Here is a 25,910-nt window from a genome sequence, read left to right as displayed (position 1 = left end):
GGGCATAGAATTGGGCAATGGAGGGCAGGAGGAGTGGACTGGTACATAATGCTAAATGGAGGGCAGTGGCAGCACATCAGACCATGCATGGCAGGAGGGAGGAGGCTAGTCCATGGATTCAAACAACAGAGGATAGGGAGGAGGTGGATGAAGCAGCAAGCTAACTGTTCAGAGAAGGCGGGAAGGCCAGTGGCAGAACAACGACCACACAGGGCTGTAATAAGGGATCAGGGTCCTGGACTTGGACAATGGATGGCTAGGAGGAGGGAAGGCAGGAGCAGCAAGCTTGGGTGGGGGCAGCACAATGCCAGGCCCTGCTTCCAACCCCCCACCATCCATTGTGATATGCATCCTACTTAATGTTAAATAAAAAACTAGAAATTTGCTGAAAAAAACAAAGATTACAGGGACGGTATAGTTAGACTCAGATCTCACTTATATACAACCAGTGAAATTCAGCAGTTATAGTTACCTGAGCTAACTATAACTTACGCCCCCGCAATGTACTGCTATTGACCTCAGGCATTATATCATTCGTGACATGGTCAGTTACATCACTCATGACATCACTCATGACATCTCAAATGAGCTGTGAATGGAATGGAACTATAATCGGTAGAACTTTATTTAGGGATAGTGTGTGTATATTAACACCCCTTTTTTTCCTTTTCTTTCGTGTAAGAACCATTATAATATGCAACGTGGCCAGATTAATATGGTCAATAGCTTTTCACTTTAAAGTTATGTGTAGTCCATTGTTTATGCTGATGTTTGCAATTCTAAGTTTATTATGAATAAGTCACATTGACGAACATACAGGTATGGCGGTCACAGGGCAAGATATGCTGAAATGACATTGTGTGCATATTAACACTTGTTTTCTTTTCTTTATTGTATCAATTCCTGAATTTTCACATCCTGACCAGGCCAATATGGCCGCCAGCGATTTGGATTAAAGTAATGCACTGATGAAGACGTCACATATTACATCACATACATGACATGGTCAGTGACATCACTGATGACATCACTGATGACATCTCAAATGACATCACTGATGACATCATCTACGTGATCATCTGATGCACCTCCTCACACCCTAAAATACAGATCACCATTCTCGAAACCATAGACACACCAATACTAGTACAGCTACAATATTCTGTGCACTATGCATGCAGACCTCTTATCAGCTACATAGCTTTGATACAGTCTTTTAAATACTCCGTTAGTACCTATGCAGTCTAGGAATCCTTCTGTCTGTCCCATGCACTTCTCCATTCAACCATCCAGCACTATCTACGTATCCTATCACTCTGCCAATACCTAAGCACTAATGAATTTAGCATGCACTCTCTTTGCAGGACTGAAATTACTCCAGTTATTAGTCATATACTTAAGGAATGGCCTAGCCACTAACACAAGTGCAAGTACAATATTTTGTACACTAGGCATGCAGACCTCTATCCAGCTACATACTATTGATACGCGCTTCTAAATACCCAGTTAGTACTCATGCATTGTAGGAATCGTCCAGTCTGTCCCATGCCCTTCTTTAATCACTTATCTACCACTATCTACTTATCCTATCACTCCAATACGTAAGCACTGATAAATTAAGTGTTCACTCTCTATCATCATTCCAGTTACTAGTGGTATTCTTATAAAATGACCTAGGCACCAACACAAGTACACATAAAATATTCTGTGAATAATCCCTACAAATCTCTAAGCAGATACATACTATTGGTCCACTCCATTAAATACTGAAGTAGTACCCATGCAGCGTAGGATACCTCCTGTCAGTCTCATGCAATTCTTCAATCAACCATCCAGCACTATGTTCTTATTGTATCAGTCTGCCAATACCAAAGCCCATGTTAACACGAGAACATGGGCTTCTATTGGAATTCTCTACGGCACATTATCAAGCCCATTATCGCCGTTTTAGCTGCAGTTTCCTGCCGCTAAAGAAGCGATAATTTTAACGTCGTTCCTTGATATGTCCCTCAATATGTAATGTTAGAATGTAGGGCTGTCATGAGGGGAACCTTGCAGAGTTTTTACACGGTGCTGGATTAGACGGTTACTTTGCTGTCTGCTGCTGTTTTTTGGTTGTTTCAGGTGTCTTGTTTTCTTGTAATAAATCTACTTATTGGATTCACTACTGTCTGCCTCTTCACTACATAAATCGAGTGGGAGAAGGCAAAAAGAAGGCACCACTCAGCAATTTTTCAAAATTGCTTGGTTGTGCTGAAGACCCGTTTTGTTCTTGTAGCTGTTTCTACTCATGCCAGGGTCGTCGGCTCATTGAACGATGTCATCCGACTTCTGGTAGGATTTATATTTTTAGATTTTGCGCTTCCTCTGCTTCTTCACTACATTCTGGTCACTGTACTATACATGTGTAAGTAGTGTTAGTATGCGTTTATACTAACAAATGCATCATGGCAGTATGGAGGGCTACCTCTCAGGCGCAGCTCATACAATGTCCCGGGGTGTGCATCGCTGGACATTTGTGTTTGCTATTAGAGGGTGGTGCATGACTTCCACCCTGTAATAGCAAATACTTGTTCGACTACTTGAAGCGAGAGGAGGAAAACCTCGTATCGCTGTAATAGAGGGGATGTGGATGGTAAAAATGGAGAGAAAAGAACAAAAACAAAAAAAGCGGGGTCTCACTTGTTCTTTTAAATGAGGCCCCTGGTGGGTGGGTAATGTTCCGTGGCCAATCCAATTATTATATTGCGGGGTCTCTGTAGGACTGGGGATCTTAATGTTACATGTAAATTAGGCGCAGAAGGGCACAGAGGCGTTTTGCAGCCTAAGGGAGCGCCACCTTCCTGGGTATTGTTTACTAATTGTTCGGGGGGTTCGAGGCCAGCTGAAGTCCGGGATCGCCACACTCTGGGTCTTTATTTAAATATGCAGGGTGGGCCTCAGCAGTCCCTGAAGCCTCGGTGGTCCTAGGCAGTGCCTTATTTGTTCTGTAATCACACGGGCAGTACTTATGGTGTTATAAAGTGATACACTCATAAAACTCTTGCAGTTGTACAATTACCCAGGCTTCATTGGTCTAATAGTCAGTTAGATTATGTTTGGTAGGTGCACTCTAATATTAAATAATGTTGTCCTTAAAATCTCCTATAAACAGATGATTTTCACAATAAACAATAGACAAGTGTCGTCAGAAAAAGAAGACCTATACACTCAGTTATTTATTTGAAAAAATAAGTAACCTTTATTAAAACTGAAATAAATAGAACTGTAACTTTAATAGAACAGTATAATAAAAAAAATGTGGGTTGGACTCCAGTGGAAGCAGCATAGGAAACCTTCAAGACAAAAATTAAACAGAAGTATGTGTGCTATGTGGAAGAGGTAAAGAAAGGTAGTCCGAATGAAAGGACCATAGTGAGAATGGAAGGGAGGGGGAGTGGGTGGAAGGGAGAAGGGGATGGGTAGTCGAAAGAAGAGAGGGAGGAGGAGACAGAGCGTTGGCCTATTGCACCCAGCCCTTAGTGTTTACCCTCCGTCACCCGTTTGTCTAGGACGCTGGTGGAGATTTTGGCCATGGCTAAATCTCCGCCACTGGCCAGAATCCCCTCCTCCGGCCCGGAAGCTCCGACACTCGGGGTGGAATTTCCGGCCCGAGTGCGGACGTAAAGTTAGTAGTCGTAAATCCATTCTGTGAATACCAAAAATAGTAAGTGCATTCTGTGAATACCAAAAGTAGTAAGTGCATTCTGTGAATACCAAAAGTAGTAAGTTTAGGATTTTGTCTTAAGTTAATTCTGTGAATCGGGCCCCCACTCTTGAAATAACTTAGTCTCACGTATACTCATTTATATACTCCAACACTCACATATAGTGGCTTAAAACATATGTAGCTAGTCACAGATATACCACTGAGACATTTATTCACTCACCAACACACCCATAGACACACTAACTCACCCATACAGCCCTTTCCAGATGCACGTTTTAATCCATACAACCACTGAATCAAACACTCAGACATCTATGCACAGACTCATACACCCACCCACCCACACAGACACTCAGGGACCCATACAGATACTCAGACAACAAATCAATAACCTATATAGACACTCATCTAGGTATTCAGAAACCCATGCAGTTGCTTATACATAAATGGAGAGACTAATACAGACTTTTATGCAGTTTAGTCACTAACTCATGCATTCAGTAAGACACGTTCAATCACTCACTTATACAGTCAGTCACATACATACGAAAAATTCCTTTAGGCACTTATAAATTTACATTTTATAGAAACACATATTCACTGGATGATGTCATGAGTGATGTAATTTGAGATTTCATCAGTGATGTCGTGAGTGATGTCACTGATCATGTCATGAGTGATGTAATATGTGACATCATCAGCAGTGCATTGCGGGCGCGCGAGTTATAGTTAGCTCAAATAACTATAACAGGCAAATTTTTCTGGTTTTATATGAGTCAAATGCTCAACTAACTATAACGTCCCTGAACCCTATGGTTTTTTTAGTGAATATATATATATAACCTACTGGCGGTTGCAAGTTGGTAGTTATAGCTAGGAGCTGGTTTACATAGGAAAAGCATTTTTTGACTTGCCTATAACTTTGGCGTTGTTTGACCAATCTTCATGAAATTTTCTCTAAAAAGTGTCAAAGTAGGTTGTGTGTGTCATGGAAATCTTGGGAGTCATCCTGAGAAATAGGTGCATTAAAAAGGGTGTGTTTGTAATGTTAATTCCCATAGGAACACGCTGTCAAACCTACTGCCAGATCCGCTGGACGGAATTACATTTGGCAGAAAGGTAGATGTTGTTACGCAGATTGTGCTTTTTGTTATTTAGTGCAAATTCGCGTAGTAGTTTTTGAGAAATTTATGCCAAAACCTAGACTGGTACAGGTGTCTTGTATCTAGACACCTGTACCAGTCTAGAAGAAAATTTGAAAGCATTAACACATCGGCTGGAGGCACTGGAAAGTAAAGTGGGAGAACTCGGCCAGGAGGTTAAGGATAATGCGCAGGAAGTGGTCAGGTTAAAAGAGAGAACGTGATTTGGCTGAGAGACTGGAGAGACTTGAAAATATCTTTAGAAGGAACAACATACGGATATTAGATTTAAAAGAAGGACTGGAAGGTGATAATTTAAAAGCATATATCATAGACATCCTGGTAAAAGCATTTCCCCAGCTTGCTTCAACATCAGTATGGGAGAATGAAATTCAGCGTGTCCATAGGGATCCTTTTAGGCTAAATCCTGCACGGAAGAAACCAAGGAAGATCTTAGTATGTATTCAATCCTATCTCTTGAATGAGCAGCTTCTGGGGGCAGCCGTTAAACTTAAATCTATTCAGGTTAATGACATCTCCTTCAAAATCCGGTCTGGCATTTCTAGGGTAACAGAAGATAGGAGGTGGGAACTAGGGAAGTGGATGGATGCTTTGAGAGAGAAGGGGGTACAGGTGCAGTTGACATTCCCAGCCTTTCTGAAAGTTCTCTGAGCTAATAAGATGTTCAATTTTAGATTTCTGGAAGAAGTAGATAATTTTCTAGAACAAATTAAAACCTCGCATCTAGCTTAAGAGATCTCGGTTCCATATTTTTTATCTTTTAAATTATGTTTTTCTCATGTCAGGAGATGGGAGGGCCATGACTCATAAGGCAATAAGTATTGCCATGGTTAGACATGGAGGGTTCCCAAGGGAGGGTTGGGATGGTTGTAGGGAGTTGGGACGGTGTGGGGGGGTTGCACGTTTGTTGGTGGGGAGCATTGGGAATTTGTTTTTAAAAAGTAACGTTAAATCCTTGTGACATAATAACCTCCAGTAGCCTTAGCAGAGGGTGGGATCAAGCCAATGATGGTGGATAGACCATTTCAGGGATTGAGACGAAGTCTGGGGCTTTTAAGTTGGAATGTCAATGGAACGAGAGTTAAAAGAAGACAGCGCCTAATCATTCAGTACTTAAAAAATAGCTCAGCAAGTATTCTTATGATTCAGGAAACCCATCTTTTGCAATCAGAGTGTAAGGCGTTATTTGATAAGCTAAGATGGGTGGAAAAGATTATAGCTTCAGATCAGTTATGATGCTCAAAAGGGGTTGCCATTATTCTCAAATCAAATTCAGGGATTGAGCTGGGCTACTGCAGAAATAAAATCTCAGGATAGTAAATACACCATAGTTTGTTTTTATGGTCCGAATGAGGATGATACTGGGCCTTTACACAATCTTTGTTTTGCCCTGGCTGATTTTGAGGCCCCTTTGATAATAGGAGGAGACTTTAATGTGCTTCTGCATAAAAGGCTAGATAGATCCTCCCCTCGGACACAGATTGCTGCTCCCCGTGTTAAAGCTCATCTTTTGTCCACTCTTAAAAACCTGAATTTGTGCGATGTTTGGCGGAAAAAAAGGGTGAAGCTAGAGAATATTCTTTTTATAGTAAAAAGAACTCACACTACTCCAGGTTAGATTATATATTTATGGACAACTCAGAGTTGGACAAAGTATGTCTTATTGAATATATGCCTATTCACATTTCTGATCATGGCGCTATAGCTCTTAATTTGGATCTCCCTCAAAAGCACCCCCTGAGGAGATGAACCTTAAATAGGAGATTTCTATTGCAGCCTTCCACTCCAGATTTTTTTTCAATCTGAAACTGCTAGCTTTCTACAAGATAATCTGGGGTCGGCATCTCTGTATAATGTTTGGGATGCTTTTAAAGCCTGGCTGAGGGGAACTTTAAATGGGGCTGTGACGGGATGGTCTAGGGAAGAGAAGAGTGAGTTGGCTGACTTAGAAGCACAAATAATAAAGGTAGAAGCAAGCTAAAGTTTAGGTGTTTATCCGCTATAGAAAATTAAAATTTAACAAAGACACTTGAGGAATTACAGTTAAATTTCAGGCTTAAGTCTGAAGAGATCTTGCATCAAAAATGGGAAGCTAGCAAGATGGCGGATTTTGAGCAGGGGGAGAATAGCGGTAAATTTCTGGCTATATAAAGCCGAATTGATAGATATTATAATTACATCAGTAGGATTAAACTACACGTTCACGTCACTGAGAAAAGATAGAACAGGATTTTGTACAGTTCTTTCAAGAGTTATATCAAGAAGACTCCCATATTGCGGAAGCTCTCATTGATAGTTGGCTTATAGAGAAACAACTTCCAAAGTTATCAGAGGATAGCCAAAAATTCTTAAAGTCAGAAATAACTGGAAGCAAGATATTGACAGTCTTAGACAGAGCCAAGAAGGGAAAGGCCCCGGGCCCAGACTCAATCCCAATTGAGGTTTATTCTCTATTAAGGGATGAGGTTGTTCCATTCTGCCTGAAGTTAGTCAATGATATTCTAGGTGGCGTATCTCCTTTGCCAGATTCTTTGAGTGGCGCACTTATATCACTTATATTAAATCCTGGGAAGGATCTGACCCAATGCCAGTCATACCGGCCGATTTCCTTATTAAATGCTGATTATAAAGTATTTGTGGGGATCCTGAATAACCGACTGTCAAAAATTGTAGGGACTATTATTCATGAAGATCAGAAGGGCTTCCTCCCAGGCAGGCAGATGTCTGAACTGGTATACATTCTAATTGGGGCGGCTGATTTGGCAGTTTCACAGAACATCCCTCTTTCCATCATCACCGTTGATGCCGCCAAAGCCTTCGACCGTGTGAATTGGTATTTCTTAGATAGGGTTTTGAAGGCTTTTGTTTGTGGCAAAGAGTTCAGGGAAGTTCTTAAGAAAATATACAGGTCACCTTATGCCTAGATTTTGGTTAATGGCAGCCCTTCTCCTATTGTTAAAATAGGTTGAGGAACTAGGCAGGGCTGCCCATTTTCCCCCATACTGTTTGATTTATATATTGAACCTCTTGCCCAGAGTTTACGTCAGAATCGGAAGATAGCTCCCTTTGTAATAAATGGATTTGAAAGGAAAGTAGTGTCTATGCGGATGACTTGGTTTTATTGTCTTCAAATGTCGCCGTTACACTTCCAGATCTTATGGCCGAAGCACAGGTGTTTGGGAAAACTCTCAGGATACGAGGTAAATGAAGATAAACCTGAGATTATGGCATGGAACATTCCTGATTACGAAAGTAATTTTGCCAGGGAGCTCAGATACCTAAGAGTAATAATCACCCAAGATCTTGATAAAATTCCAAAAATTGACCTAGATAGGGTCTCTAAAGAGGTTGATGTTTTACTGAAAAGATGGCAGAGTATACCACTCTCTCACTATGGAAGGGTTAACCTTGTAAAAATGTGTATACTTCCAAAATATACTTACCAGTTTAACAATATCCCTCTGGAGTTTGCAAAAGCAGATCTGCTTAGAATTCAAGGAAAGATTTCCTCTTTTATATGGGTAAGTAAAGGGATTTGCTTGCCTGGAAAAAACTAAGGTGCAAATTACAGCATGGGGGTATGGGTTTACCCGATTTACAGCTATACTGTTGGGCTTACCAGTTGAAAAACTGCAGGATGCTATTGCTCACTCCAGATAATTTGTTAACAGGGAGCATGTTTAAAGCCATATTAGCTGGTAGAGACATCAGGATTTATGTATAAATTTGGCTCCTTTAAATTTTTCAAAAAAGTACGCTTGAAGACCTTGCGTATGGCGGCCAAATTATGGTCAAGTTGTCAAGACTGTTTGGGACTCACATACAATAGCGAGTGGGCACCTGTGTGGGACTCCCCCGGAACTCCGGAGTACTTCCTGGACATTTTAGCTCGTCCTTTGATAGAGGCTGGAGTCAAGTACTGGAAGGACATTGTTTTGGGTAATGAATGCCACTCTTGGGATTACTGGAATAACATTACTAGAGGCACCCTTTCGAGGTTTCAATTTTATCAGATCGTTTCTTGGTGTAAGGTCCAATGTTGGTCTGTATTGGAGGAATGTCCCATGGAAAGTGACTTACAAGATGTGGCCCAGAGGAAAAAAGAAGTGGCTCTCTGGTACTGTTACCTTTTAGCTGCAGCAGACAGGAAGATTGATAAGCCAACTCAAGTCTGGGAAAACTACTTGCCGAGAGAGGAGCTAGATGATTTATGGCAAGTATCTATAGACACGCTTTACCCGTTAACCAAATCTGCTGCACTCAGAAAGAACCACTTTTTCACAATTCACAGGCTATACTGGTCCCCTCTTAAAATCTCAAGAATGAGGGGTGGTGGAGAAGCAAGATGCCTCAGATGTGGCTCCCTGAATGCAGACGACATCCACATATTTGCCTCCTGCTCCAAGTTATACGAATTCTGGAAAAATGTGGGTAAGACTATTTCGAGGGTGCTGGGTTCAGATGTACAGTTAAGCCCATCTCTTATACTCTTTGGGATAATCCCTAAATCTTGGGGGAGTTGTGTTCCGAATGTATTGCAACATAAAATGGTGTTCTATATGATCCTCCTGGCTAGGAGAGAGATATGTAAATTGTGGCTTCAGGTGGCACCACCCTCCTGGAATGCCTGGTGGAACTCTGTCACTTATTTTAGAGCTCTGGATCAAAGGTAAATGCTTATTGAGAGAGGCCTGCCACTGGGTTATTTTGGAATTTGTTGGATGAGACCCCTATGGATTAGATCAGATTAGACTAGGTCTCGGTTAAATTCCAATGATTAAAACCTCTTGGTCAGCTCAGGATGTGTACTTTGGGCGGTCCCCGAATGAATAACAGCTGAGACGGAAAACACCAAGTCATTAGCACCAGCGGTGGATCAGGTCGAGAAGTTGATATGGCTACGGAGGTCAAATGAGGAAATAAAAAAAGTAAAAATAAAAAAAAGCCAAAACCTATAGATATATCTCTGACCATGGATATTTTGTGGTGGTTTCACGATTAATAGTGGATGCGCATGCCAACGGGAATGATCTGATTGGCTGGACACAACCTGAAAAGAAAGTTCTGGCCACCATTTTATCATTTGGGAATGGTTCCTGGGGCCAAAAATCTATGTGAAAGCTAACATATGGGGTCAGGTTGTAGATACTCTGACCCCATGTTTGAGAAATGGGTGTGTAGTGACACAAATTATGGGTCTAAAATAGAAGTTTGGGCCCCTGTGTACCATTGCGGGATGTCACAAATATCTCAACACCTTCGCGAATATTGGTGGAAACATAAATTATATATATATTGTTACACACTTGCTGGTCAATGTCACACACTAATGTATGTATTCACAAACTCACTCAGACACCTATGCAGCCATTCACATACCCACTCACAAACTCTTACATCCAGTCACATACCCACTCAGATACTCATGCACTCACCCACATACCCATTCAGGTACTTACGCACCCACTTACAAACTCACTTGGAGATTGCCGTACCTATAAACAGACCCACTCAGAGACTCATGCACCTACTTAGAGACTCAGTCATAGAACTCATGTGTACAGTTTCATACCTACTTAGAGACTCCTACACTCAGATATACATGAACCCATTCACTCACCCGCTTAAGGCTCATGCATCCAATCACAGACCCACCCAAACACTCACCCTCCCAGTCACAGACCCACTCAGACACTGATGCATGCGCCCATTAACTCAAACTCTCAGAGACTTATGCTCTCCCTCACAGACCCATTGAGAGACTTGTACGCCCACTCACAGAGACACTCATAATCCCACTCACAAACCCATTCAGACACTCACAAACCCATACATTCACTCACACACTCTCTCACTGACCCACTCAGAGACATATGCACCCAGTCACTCATACACTCAAAGACTCACACATTCACTCAAGTCCCACTCAGGGACTCACTCAGAACCACTCAGACACTCATGCTCCCAGTCATAGGCCCACTCAGACACCAAATTAGACACTCATGTATCCACTCACAGATCCAGTCAGACAGTTATTTACTTACTTACAAGTGCACAAAGGCACTCATGTGCCTACTCACATATTGACTGAGAGTCATGCAACGAATCACAGACCCATTGAGATACTCATGCACCCACTCATTGATGCATTGAGACAGTCAAGCAGTTTGTTACAGAAGCATTGATGGACTGATGCACTGTGTTACAGATTCACTGAAATAGTTATACAGTGAATGAAAGACTTACTGATACAGTGATGCATGCAGTTATAGATTACACTGAAAAAGTTATGCAGTGTATTATAGAGGTATTTAGGGAGCTGTGCGTGCTATTATACTGTTAATTAGATAGTAATGTGTTTATGCTGTTGGTTATAATCCATTTTAAATTGATAAGTTTTGAATGTGGTGGTGGTTATTACATATCTTATTTGTTTTGTCATTTTGCAACGTATTTACGGCGATCGCTAATATCTATATAATTGTGATGCCTGACATCACAGCGAAAAAGGAAAATCTGTTTAAATGGTTGTCTTTATACAAACTCCCTACAAAAAAATGACTTTAAACAGTGCCGTAATAAAATCCTAGTGTTTGAAATACTGTAAAATGTGTGCATATATGTGTTTTGCACCCCCTAAAAAGGGTGCGATTGTCGCGGTTACCGGAGTCTTCACGACTCTGCGTAGTCACGAAAAAAGGAAGTAGGGTTCAAACTCAGTTTAAAAAAAATGTTTCTATAAAAATGTGTGTGCAAATATGTTCTTTAAGTTAGTAATATGTGTATTGTAATAGTTAGAATGAATCTTTTAAGTTAAAATTTGGAATGTAGTGGTGGTCATTGAATGTTTGCTTTTGTTTTGCTATTTCGTGACATGATCTCGTTTGTTACGTCATTGTGAATATAAAAATCTAAAGAGAAAAAAACTACGCTTATTATTCCACTCAAGAAAACACAAGCTTATAAAAATACACTTTAAAGTCATTTTAGACGGAAAATACCATTTAAAAAACTTAAAAATATAATTAAAAAATGATAGGTTACATTGACGTTTTAGGTGGGAAATAAAATTTTAAAAACCTTAGAGCTTCACCGTAAAAACGAAAGGTTACAGGGATGTTACAGTTAGAAATTAACATTTAAAACAACTTAGAAATTCACTGAAAATACAAAAGATTACAAGGACGTTATAGTTAGGAAATGGAATAAAACAACTGAAACATTCACTGAAAAAAACAACGGTTACAGAGATTTATAGTTAGGCTCAAGTTTCACTTGTACAAAACCAGAGGAATTCAAAAGTTATAGTTAGCCGAGCTACCTATAACTTGCTCCTCCGCAATGAACTGCTTATGACCTCACAGATTACATCACTCATGACATGGTCAGTGACATCACTGATGACTTCACTGATGACATCTCAAATGACATCACTGATGACATAATTCACAGAATCTCTGATGCACCCACTCACACCCCATATAACCTTTCATACACCCACTCCAACTTCCACACTACCATTCTCAAAACCATTGACCCACCCATACCAGTACTTTCACACCTACTCACTGATTCATAGGTCTACACACATATCCACTCAGTCACCCTTACAGTCACTCATACACCAACTCACTCACTAATACAGCCATTGATATATCTACTTAAACACTCATACAGCTACTCACACACTCAGTCACTCATAGAGCTACTCACACACGTACTCACTCACGGAGACATTTAATCACACAGCCATTTACTCACTATACAGTTATACACACACACACTTACCTAGTCATAAAGGTATTCACACATACTCCCCCACCTATACATTAACTAACACAAACACACACTCACCCATACAGCCACTATCACAATCCCTCACTCACGCATAGTCACTCATATACTCCAACACTCACCTATATTGCCTTTGACATATCCAGTTACTCACCCAGATACCACTGACACATTCACTGACACAGCCATATACACACTCAGTCACCTATACAGTTCCTCACTTAGGTACTCATTGACCCATACAGTCACTAACTCACCCACTCACTTATCCATGTAGGCAGTCACACACCCTCTCACCCAACCACATTGACACACATACACCTAAACAGGTACTCAGACACCCAATCAATCACCCATACAGCCACTCACATACCCACTCACAAACCCATACAGCCAATTAGACACTATCTAACAGACTGATACAGACATTCTAAAAACCTAGTCACTCACCCATACAATCTCGGAGACCCCTAATCACTCAGTTATAGTCAGTCACACATCCACAGAGTCATCCAACCAGGCACTCATAAACCCACTGATTCATCAATACACCTTGGTATATATATTTAATGCTTATAAACATTTCAAAAACACTCACAGATACTTGATAATGCCATCAGTGATGTCATAGGGATGTAATTTGAGATGACATGAGTGATGTCACTGACCATGTCATGAATGATGTAATAAGTAAGATCATAAGCAGTGCATTGCAGGGACGCAAGTTATAGTTAGCTCAGCTAACTATAACTGCTGAATTTCTCTGGTTTTGTGCGAGTGAAACTTGAACCTACCTATAATGTGTCCGTAACCTTTTACTTTTTTTCAGATAATTTCCAAGGATTTTTAAATTTAATTTCTTAACTATTACGTCCCTGTAGCCTTTTTTTTTTCAGGGAATTTCTAAGGTTTCTTAAATGTTAACTTCTAACTATAACGCCCCTGTAACCTTTAGTTTTTACATTGAATGTTTATGGTTTTAAAAATTCTATTTCCTAACTGTAACATCCCTGTAACCTCTGTTTTTTCAGTGAATAAATAAATAAATATATATATATATATATATATATATATATATATATATATATATATATATATATATATTCACTGAAAAAACCATAGGTTTCAGGGGTGTTATAGTTAGCTGGACTTTTCACTTGTACAAAACCATTGAAATTCCCCCGTTATAGTTAGTTCAGCTAACTATAACTCACGCGCCCTCAATGCACTGCTGATGACGTCACATATTACATCACTCATGACATGGTCAGTGACCTCACTCATGACATCACTGATGACATCTCAAATGACATCACTGATGACATCATCCAGTGAATGTGTGTTATTCTGAAAATTAAATATGTTTTATATATGTATATCTCAAGGTCGATGGAAGAATAAATGGGTATATAAGTGTCTAAATGGATGATTTGTTTTTGAAAAATTGATTGTGTAACTGACTGATTAAGTGTATCATAGTGAATACATGGCTTAGTGAGTAATGTTTAAATATGTAAATATCTGTATCAGTCTCTCACTTTGTGTATAAGTGGCTGCATGGGTTGGTGAGTAGCTACATGGGTGTCTATATAGGTTATTAGTTGTTTTTTTGAGTATCAGTCTGAGTGTCTGCATGGTTCGGTGGGGGTATTACGTAGTGCATAGGTGCATGAATGAGTGACTCACTGTTTGTATGTGTTGAACACAGTATGTGTGCAGGACTGTATGGGTGGATGAGTGTGTGTATGGGTGTGTTAGTGAGTGAATGACTGTCTCAATAGTGTCTTTATGAGTAACTACATATGTTTTAAACTAGTATATGTGACTATTGGTGTATATATGTGAGTATATGTGAGAGTGAGAGATTGAAAGAGTTCCTGTATGAATAAGTATGTGTTTCTATAAGTGATTGTTTAAAAGACTAAGTATGTGTAAGTTTCCGTAGAAGTAAGTGTGGTGGTGTGTGTATAACTGTATATGCAAGTAAATGTATGTTTGATTCTTTATTAGCATGAGTGACTATGTGTGTGAGTAACTCTATGGATGAGTGGCATTGTGTAACAGGATGTATAGGTGTATGAGTACATATGATGAGTGAGTACATGTATGAGTGACTGTATTGGACTGTTGGTGAATGAGTGGATGTGTATGTGGATCTTAGAATTACTGAAGAGGTTGTTGTAACTGGTATTGGTATGTCCATTGTTTTGAAAATTTTAGTCTCTATTTTTGAATGTGTGTATCAAAGGTTATATTAGGGTGAGAGGAAATCTGCCACTCTATCACAAGGATGATGTCATCAGTGATGTCATCAGTGATGTCATTTGAGATGTCATCAGTGATGTCATGAGTGATGTCACTGACCATGTCATGAGTGATGTAATATGTGACGTCATCAGCAGTGCATTGCGGGCGCGCGAGTTATAGTTAGCTGAACTAACTATAACGGGGGAATTTCAATGGTTTTGTACAAGTGAAAAGTCCAGCTAACTATAACACCCCTGAAACCTATGGTTTTTTCAGTGAATTTCTGAGGTTTTTTAAATGCTAATTCCTAACTATAACGTGCCTGAAACCTATGTTTTTTTCTGTTAATTTCAAAGGTTTTTTAAATGCTAATTTCTAACTATGCCTACAGAGATAGGACATGTGAAGAAAGAAGAAAAAATGCACAGAAAGAAACAAAAGAAGTGCAGAAAGAAGCAACAGAAGTCCTCAAATACGAATATAAGTGCAGGAAGAAGGATAACGTGCAGAAAGAACAAAAAGAAGAGCAGAAAGAATCCTTGTTGCAAAATCATCCTGTACCCTCAACTTTTTCAGACGGATACTGGTGGTAACTGAGTCTGACTAACCAGTCCTAGAGCCAGTGCTATGTTAAAAGACACTTAGAATACAGTGAAAACACCTACATACACTAGGGAACATTATGCGTTGGGGTCCCCCTGTGATTAGCCTTACCTCCTCTATAAGCCCCTAGTATATAATAGGGCATGGGGATTAAAACTACCTCTTAAAACAGGCCACAGGGCGTTTTTGCACACGTTAACTCAGGCCCCGTCCCCTCCTTTCACCATTGTGTAAACACGCCCTGTGTCCGTTTTTAGTTGGGAGATTAAGTTCATTTGAGTCCTGAGGGTCCCTAGGGTCCAACTAGCCCACTAGGTACCTCCAGTAAGTGCCACAGAGCTGCGTTGCAGAGAGGTGTAAAAAGTGGCACGGCCTGGACCACCTCTCTGCAATGCAGCTCAGTGGCGCTTACTGGAAGCACTTGGTGGGCTAGTTAGCCCCCAGGGGCCCTCAGTATTGAAGGGAAATTATATCCCCAATTTAAAACGTGCCATGGTGCGTGTTTGCACACGTCACCTCAGGCCCCGTCCCCTCCCTTCACCACTGTGTAAACGCGCCCTGTGGCTGTTCTAAGTTGAGAGATTCAGTCCCCTTGAATCCTAAGGGTCCCTAGGGTCACACTAGACCACTAGGTACCTCCAGTAAGCGCCACAGAGCTGCGTTGCAGAGAGGTGTAAAAAGGGGCTTGGCCTCAGAACACCTGTCTGCAGCGCAGCTCCCTGGCGCATACTGGAGATGCCTGTTGGGGGCGCGTTTGCAGAGTGCTGCATGGAGGGGGCATGGCCTCCGGCACGATGCCAGTCTTTTATTTATTTTATTTTTTTAAGAAGGGGGGCTGTGTGGTTCCCCTTCTTATTCTAATTTATTGGCCCTGATGACCCCATCCCCCAGGGCCTGTCTCCTAATTATATTTTTTTGACCCCAATCCCCAGGGCCGGCCACTGTTTTTTATTATTTTTAAAAAATATATATTTATAGACACACCTAGGACATGCTGGACAAACCGTACGTACCTATCACCATGACGATTTGCGTGATATTCATTAAAAGGCGACTATGCATGCAATTAATCCACGTGGAATGTATTTACACCACTAGTGAAGCTCTGACATGTCTGATGCTCTACCGTGCCTAATCCCGGTAGACACCCTTGTCGTTTATTTATACAAACATGGGTAGCTATTGACGGGCACATTTAATACACATGCACACCAAGCCATTCAAAGGGGATTCGACAAAAATTCGACCAAAACTATGCAAGAAACCCCCCTCACAGTTAATAAAACACACATCCACTGCCGGATGTGTAATACTTTTTATTTTACTCTCTGGAAAGGGGACGAACATCACTTGCGAGTCACAGCGCGCTCCTGACAGAGCCCAATGCTGTGTTACACCCACCATTGCCTGCCGAGTGCCACACACCTCTGTATTGTATTCCACTAGCTAGTGCATATGCTATGACACTCTCTAGCCCATGTGCACTGTAACACCACCCCGTGAAAATGTCATGCCACACTTGTCTTCGCACGGGTTATATTGCCCCATCTAACGTGCCTTCCTCGATGCCTATGTTATAACGCACAGTGCTATGCCATACATATTACAATTTGGGATCCATATCTTTGTCACAGTGCATATGCAACGTTACACTCCCCAGCACATATTTTATATTACAACTTTAGAGACTAGTTAGGTTACACAACACTGCCCTGTGCATATTACACTCCAAGACGCATATCGCATAGCACGCGCTAGTGCCTGTGCTATCTCGCGCTCTCCAATGAATCTGTCATTGCGCACAATGTATTGCATATTATATTTCACGCCTGGTTCATCTTATATCACACTTTTTGGTGCATAGTTTATACCATACACTATATCTAGTTTTCATTTTCAATCGTGCTCTCAGGACTATGTTCTATATAACACTGTGTTCACCTACCCTTTTCACGGGCATTACATTTTGCGATAGGGGGTGGAGGGTCAGGGGGTGTTTTTGCCAAGTGAGCCCGGAGTCACAGTCACTAACGTCTTCTTCTTCCTGAATAAAAGTGAGATTATGCTGCATACTTGTTCATATTTTAAGTAGTTTGCACAGACAAAATGTTTTAAAAACAATAAAGTTTCTAATACCCGCCTTCTCTGAACAGTTAGCTTGCTGCCCCATCCCCCTCCTCCCTATCCTCTGTTGTGTGAATCCATGGACTAGCCTCCTCCCTCCTGCCATGCATGGTCTGATGTGCTGCCACTGCCCTCAATTTAGTATGATGTACCAGTCCACTCCTCCTGCCCTCCATTGCCCAATTCTATGCCCCATCATTGACCTCCTGCTTAAACTCTGTGCTTAGCTTGCTGCCCCTATTCTCCTTCCCCCTGCCCTCTGATGTCTTTGTGCATGCCCCTGCTCCATCCTTTTTGCCCACCATGTCCCATGGACCTGCCACTCCTATCTACTCTGAGTGTTCTGTTGAGCTGCCACTCCCCTCCCACCTGCCTAGCATTGTCAGATGACTGTAACCTGTCCCTGCCACCTCCACCCTGCCTGTCCACATGCCATGCCTCTATCCTCTTCCTCCTGTCCTCCATGGTCCATTGTACTGCCACACCCTTCTGCCCTCCCTGGTCTGTTGTGCTGCAACTGCTCCTCCTGCCTGCCCCGTGTGGTCTGTTGTGAGGCCCCTTCCCCTGAACTTTCTTGTCTGTGCACAGGTCCTGACCCTCCCTTCTATCCTCCATCGTCCTTTGTGCATGCCCCTGCACCCTCCTTCTTGCCCATCATAGCCATTGTGCTGCCACTAACCCTCCCACTTGTCATGCATGGTCTTCTGTGCTGCCATGGCCCCTCCCACCTTCCCTGTGTGGTCAGTTAGCTGCCCCTGACCCCCTCCCACCTTCCCTCCATGGTCTGTGTGTATGCCATCACAGTCTCACTGTTGCTCTTCATGTTGTGTCTTGCTTCTAGTGCCCATCCTGCCTGACCTCCATGGCCATCTTGCTGCTCCTGCCCTGCCCCCTTGCCCCCAGCCCTCTGTTTACATGTGCAGACCCCTACTCCCTCCCTCCTGGCGTGTCTGTTCCATTGTAATGCCCCTGATCCGTCCCTCCTGCCCTTTATGGTCTGTTATGCTGCAGCCTTCTCTCCTGTCTGTCCATTATGGTCAGCTAGCTACCATTGCCTCTTGCCCCTCTGTTCTCTGTTGTCCATGTGCATGGTCCTGTCCCCTCCCTCGTGCTTTCTATGGATTGTTGTGCTGCACTCCCGTCCTGCATGCCCTGTGTGGTGTATTGTGCTGCTGCAAACCCTGATGCCTGCCCTGCAGGGTCAGTTTGGTGCACCTCTCCATGTCTCTCCTGTCCTCTGTTATCCAAGTCCATGTCCCTATCCCATTTCCTTCCATGATCCAATGTACCATACTTGCGAACATTTTGAACTTGGTAAGAGGGAGATTTTGAAAAAAAACTGGGGTATTGATTTTCCCCTTTGAGAAAAAGAGGATACTGTAGACAGGAGACAGATCAAATAAAGCCCATTTGAGCTTAAAAACATTGGACGTTTCCTGGCTGAATCGGGTCTGTTGGCATGTATGGTTGTTACTACCATTGCCTCTTCCTTCTGCCCACAATGGTCTATTACATTGCCACAGCCTTGAAGGAGGGTAGATTTTGTATCACAGGGGGCCCCTGGCCCGTTCTGTCCACACCTGAAGTATGAGACCCTTGTCCTTGCCCTGCCAGCCGCATTTGTAGGCCGTATTAAATTGACCAGCGGGTCCTGTGTTGCTATATAATTATCCTGAGACATCCTTACCACTCAGCCAGCATAAAACCCCTGTGTAGGCCCTTCTGTTCAATATGTAGGCCTCTTTGTTAAATTGACCATAGCTCTGCAATTTTAGTGTATAGCAGTCTGAAGGCAGGTCAGCGAGGCCTTCTGCTCCAAACTAGTAGCCCCCACCCTACCCGAGTGCTCCGTGCTCGGTATCAAAGTTCAACATCCCCCTGAAGCTGTCGACATACAGTAGGCTGCATCCTGGACTGGTACTTGCTTCCTGGGCAGGTTTCCCGCTTTTAAGGAAGTGGCAACCGCAGAGCGTCAAGTTAGGAGAACTGAGGAGATTTTATACATGAATATATTGAATTCCTGTACAATACCCATTATTTTCTGCTTGCTCTATGGAACTTACGATAAGCGATTGGCCTGAGAGACTGACCTTTTCACCCAGTCCATTGTCAGCATTAAGTGGGTAAATGACGAAATGTCTGGTAAAATCTGCAGACGAAGCTTTTGGGTAGCATACGTAGGTAGATGTAGCGTGCAAAGGAGCCCACAAAATGATATAAAAAGGGAGCACCCACAGATATCGACGGACAACCTCGCCGTCTGTATGTAGGTTAACAGGCTGTGCAGGTTTTCCCCAAGAACTGGGAGCTCTTGTCTTCCTTTGCTTAAAATGTCTTGCTCTGCTTTGCTTGAAGTATCTTATTCTATTTTACCTATATGAAATGTCATGTTATGTTTAACCATTGTTCTCTTTACTTTTGCATTTAAAAGATGTTGTATTGTAATTGCAGGAATGCTTGCTCTAAGAGTAAATGTGAGTGTCCCTAGGTAACATTTTCCTTGGTGTAACTTGTTTCTCATGATGCATTTATAGATGTGTTTTCTCTCTCTCTCTGTCAGTCCATTAATTGAGATACAGAGAATATCATGACAGCTGTATGATTATCTGGATTCTGTATTTTGTACTTTATGTCTCTATTCTGCGGTTTCTTTGAAGTTGCATCTTCTCATTAAACTGCCATTGTATTCTGCCTCCAATTCCATGTCTCATATGTCTGTTTTCTTCATTTTTGGAGCAAGCGTTCCTAGGCACCCCGGCTCAAATTAAGGTGCCCCTTTTGTCCCTGACTCACTCTCCTGCTCAGTTCTGTGGTGGCTCCCGGGGCTCTGGGGACCGCCCCTAGCTTCCTTGACCCGTAATAGATCTTCCCTCCAACAGCCTCTCTTGCAAGTCCTGTATTGTTGGTTTGTTGCCCCTGCCCCCCTTTCCACTGCCCTCCATAGTCTGTTGTGCTTCCACGGCCCTTCCTGCCTGCTCAGTGTGGTTAAATTGTTGCCTTTGCACCCTCCTACCTGCCTTCAATTTTCAGAGTCCGTGCCCCTGGCCTCTGCCTCTCAACAGTATCCTAATGAACAACTAGATTGCTAACATTCTATATTTATTACAAAAGTGTGGAACGCCTGACATCATCTTGATGTAATCAAAACTGTAATACCTAGAGCATTCCTTTAGAAATTACATATATGAGAGGGTCTTATTGGCATCAAAATTATGGTTAGTGCTCTAAAAGACTAAAATAAGGACATATTTTCTGAGTTTTCAAATAGCGACAAAGCACTTTTAAATTATTTGTTATCTTTATGTTTTTTTATCTAGTTGACAACTTGATTAAATGTTGCACTTAGGGGAGAGGATGTGGTGTTACTTCCAGAACTGCAGACTTTGCAACTGGGGAACCAGGTTGAAGTTTCTGCTTCAGCTCGACATTCTGTGATTCTGGTCAAATCACTTAGTCTCCCCATGTCTACAACCAAAATGAATTTGTTCTTGTGTGATGTAACCAATGCTCATGTAAAGCACTCCAATACCTGACAAGTCTGCACTATATAACACTGCAAAAACACAAAATAATAAGTGTTTTGCACACTTCTGTCATTGGGCTATATTTGGGCTATATCTGGGTGATTTTGGGCTACATTTGGGCTCTTTTGTCTCCGGTGGCCATCTTGGGAGATTTATTTGTTATGAAGTTTCCTAATTTCCTCATGTACTGCAGTCTCCTCAGTCGGAAATGCTTTCAGTTTTTTACTTTGATTCCATCATGAAGGTATTCAGATATGTCACACATTTGTCATGAATTCTGAATGTTAGCACTCTAGTTGCTCATTAGATCACTGTAGTAAAACTACTGTTCACCATGGAAGTCTGCTCCTGGTATTAAAAGTGCATGTTTCAGTCTGCATGTCAGAATTTTTTAATGAAATAGAAGAGGATTTGAGAAGTCACTCAAAATGTGCCCTCATTTTCTTTCTTCAGCATTAATCATAATTTCTATGGCAAAATGAACCCCCTCATTGTGTTCCTTTTTAAATTAAATGTTTTAAGTGTTACCAGTTTATTCCAATCAAGATGGCTTCAGGTGTGCCATACTTTTGTCATAATGAAGACAGTAAGTGCTCTAGTTGTTTTTAAGAACATTCTTGGACATTCTGTCATTGGGCTATACTTGGGCTACATCTGGGTGATATTTGGGCTACATTTGGGCTCTTTTGTCTCTGGTGGCCATCTTGGGAGACTTATTTGTTATGAAGTTTCCTAATTTCCTCATTTACTGCAGTCTCCTCAGTAGGAAATACTTTCAGTTTTTTACTTTGATTCCATCAAGAAGGCATTCAAATGTGTCACACATTTGCCATAAAATCAGAATGTTAGCACTCTTTTTGCTCATTAGATCACTGTAGTAAAGCTACTGCTCACCAGGGAAAACTGCTGCTGGTATTGAAAGTGCATGTTTCAGTCTGCATGCCAGGATTTGAGAAGTCACTCAAAATGTGCCCTAATTTTTCTTTCTGCAGCACTAATCATACTTTTTATGGAAAAATGAACCCCCTCATTTTGTTCCTTTTTAAATTAAATGTTTTAAGAGTTACCACTTTAATCCAAGCAAGATGGCTTCAGGTGTGCCATACATTTATCATAAGTAGGACGGTTAGCGCTCTAGTAGTTCTTTGGAACACTCTGGAAAGCTGCAGTAGAACACAAAGGAATCAACTGACAGTCTCTGCCCTTGTTGGATGTACATGTTTTACTGAGAATGTCAGACTTCATTCTCACATGACTGAGAAAGATAATGTGAATTTACAGAAAATAAGCTCTCAGTTTAGCTTATAGATCACCTTCCAAACCTCTGTGGTAAAAGCATGAGAAAATATTTTTCTCTCAATCATGATATCCCAGCAGAAGGCTTTTTCACATGGTGAAATCACCTTAGAACATACAACAATTCCTAAAATGAGTATGGTACCATCAACAAATGATTTATAATGTAACTAAAGTCTTAAAATCTTCTATTAACTGCAATGCTTTTTAATGAGGTGCTATCATGTATATTGGTCCCAAGATGGCTGCCAACACTTCTTGGATGAAGTGCTGACAGCCAATCAGATCTCAGGATGAGATGTGTGGTTAGGCTCCGCCCACATATATATATTGATTTAAATGCTATTTTCTCAGGAACTACTGAACAGATTTACACCAGACCTACAAAAGGCACTTCCTTGACCTGAGGACTACCTCTCTGCCAAATTTCAAGTAACTCTGTTCAGCCGTTCGGGCTGTAGCTGTGTCTAAAGGTCCTATGGAAAAATGCATGGGAAAAACGCGTTTTGGGACCCCCCTTTTTTCTCAGCCCCCGCTTGACGAATCCCCCCGAGACTTTCAGGGTAGGAGCGGAGCGTAGCGCCCCACCTATTTTGAAACTTTCGCGAGGATTCATCGACCGGCGCCAAAGTTATTCCAAATAGAATGTTGCGGATTTCCTATGGAAACAGGGTCCTAACTATAACTATCTACTGGCGACCGCCAGTAGATAATATATATATATATATATATATATATATATATATATATATATATATATATATGTGTCTCTGCCGTGGTCTCCGCACTCACGAACGAGTGCAAACGGTCCAGCTGTGGCAGCACCATTCAATATCCAGCTCCTTACAAAGTAAAAAAAGACCAGCACTCTCGTCAGGTAAATCCACCCTCTGGATCGGCGAAACGAGATCAAACACCAGGAACAGGAGGGGCAGGAATACCAAATGTTGAGAGACAGCCTCACAATTGTAAATCTAATGGTAAGAACATTAACCACAGCCGAAGAGTCCATTTTAAAGTTAGGTTTATCATTTTGCCCGACGGAGAAGTTTGAATATGCACAGACTCGTATTGATTTATTCAAACACATTAGAAGGATAACATTTTAAAAAGTTTACAAGATGAGTCCAGGGCTGATGCGAATAAGGAGCAGTACTGACTCTGAGGATACTGATCAACTAACAGTAGGTGATTTGGATGCCCTGGTGATTCTGGAAGAGCTAGGCGATGAAGGTGAAAACACAGGTTCTGAGGGAGAGGGACAACTTTGATAGAACTGAAGATCTGGGGTGACACAGGTGGGTGCCCTGAGTCCATTTAAACTGACCTCGAATTTTTATCCTCAGACAACTGTGGATGCCATAGACATCTTCTCTGACAATGTCAATAAAGATCTACTAGCATTGAGATCCCAAAGGAAGAAACAATGAGAATGGAATCTTACATACTATCAAAAGAAAGCAATTCAAGCTTTGAAGGATGACAAGTTGAATATAGTGAAACCATCTGACAAGTGTGGCAATATAGTTTTGCAGACGAGAGAGAATTATTGCAGGGAGGCCCTTCGACAACTGGAAGACAAAGGCAGCTACACTCTAGCTAGTGAAATGGAATAATCTCCTCAATAGGGGGCCTGACTGAGAATCTATCCAGATACGTGGATCACTTCCTATTTCCCCTAGTGCTGCAATTGTCATCATACACCTGTGACACAAAGGATTTTTCAAGACAAATCCAGGTGATCGAATGGGAACCAGATTTTGTAATGATTACTCTTGATGTATCAAGTCTCTATACGAGCATCAGGCACACAGAGGGGCTGGAAGCAGTCAAGTACTTTCTAAAAGGACATCCTCTGAGGTTCCTGGAACACAAGAACATGCTAGTTGAATTTATTACATTCTGGTTGAATAATAACATCTTTCTTTTCCAGGAGCAGAGGTACAAGCAGATACAGGGAATGGCAATGGGCACCTGCTTCGCCCTCAGTTACGCGAACTTGTTCGTGGGCTGGTGGGATAAGCAGGTGGCCTGGGCCGATATGAAAGATGAATGGGTGGAAAAAACTGTCTGTTGGAGGAGATATATTGATGAACTCTTCATAATTTGGAGAGGGTCAATGGAATCGGCCAATCAATATATCTCCTGCCTCAACAATGATGACCTAAACCTGAAATTCACGGGGGAACTGAGCACCACTCAGGTGAATTTCCTGGAACTGAGGGTATTGTTAACTCAAATAAAATCCATACAGCCCTATATAGAAAGAAAACGGCAGGGATTTCAGTTTTGCATGGGAAAAGCAGTCACCCGATGAACCTGATCCAAAGCATCCCTTATGGGTAACTTCTGCGGATCAAGAGAAACAGCTCAAGACAGGAGGATTACTTGCAGGCAGCTCAAGAAAGCATATTACACTTTAAAGCAAGGGGATACCCACAAAGAACACTGAGAATGTCAGAGAAAAAGGTAGCAGGAAAGGACAGGGAGGGGCTTTTACAGAGTGACAGTGTACAGAAGAAAGAAGACACAACTGATAACAAGTTCAGAATAATCACAAGCTATTCAAACACAGCGCAGGAGATTATAGCTATCCTACGTAGAAACTGGATAATACTAAAGGCTGACACCACAATAGGGAGAGACCTGCCATCCTAACCTAGAATAACATTCATAAGATCAAGATCGATAAGAGATCATTTAGTGGAAAGTCACCTAGCGGTAATGAAACCACAATCAGGCTTACAAGAACTTCATGGCTCTTTCCCGTGGGGTAACTGTAGGGCATGTGCGAACAGCAAAACGGTCACCACTTATAGGGTAAGCGGTACTGAGAGAAAGATAACCAAATTCATGACGTGCAGTACCTCGTATGTGGTGTACTGCCTGGTCTGCCCATGTGACTTACGTTACATGTGCAGCATGATAAACCCAGTCAAAATGAGGATTTTTGAGTATCAAAGAGCCATTGTGAGTGTAGACACCAATTACCCAGTTGTACGCCACTTTGCGAGTCACCACAAAAGCAACAGGGCACTTTTACAATATTTTTATTTTAATCATGTTCCTAAGAACATAAGAGGGGGCAACAGAGAGAAATGCCCGAGGCAACTAGAATCGCGCTTTATAATTGATCTGCAGTGTAAGTCTCCAGGAGGCCATAATAGTGGAGAAGATTTAGCAGTCTACTTATGAATTTAGATGATGGGAGGACACAGCCTACACCCTTAGAATAGGATAGGACAGTTCATTGAAAGCACACGGTAAGAAAAGAGGAATATATAGTCATCTATTCATAATTGCCCATCTGTGGGCTAGAGCCATAACCCCATGCACTAGATAACCTATACAAGGCAGAATCAGGTTGTAAGTGGGTCAGTCCATACAGGGCAGAATTGGCAAACCCATAAGGGCAGAAGATTAGTGAGTTATAAACCTCAATATTGGATG

The sequence above is a fragment of the Triturus cristatus genome, chromosome 1_2, assembly GCF_964204655.1.
Source record: "Triturus cristatus chromosome 1_2, aTriCri1.1, whole genome shotgun sequence".
NCBI classification, from domain to species: Eukaryota; Metazoa; Chordata; class Amphibia; order Caudata; family Salamandridae; genus Triturus; species Triturus cristatus.
This window is presented reverse-complemented; position numbering follows the sequence as displayed.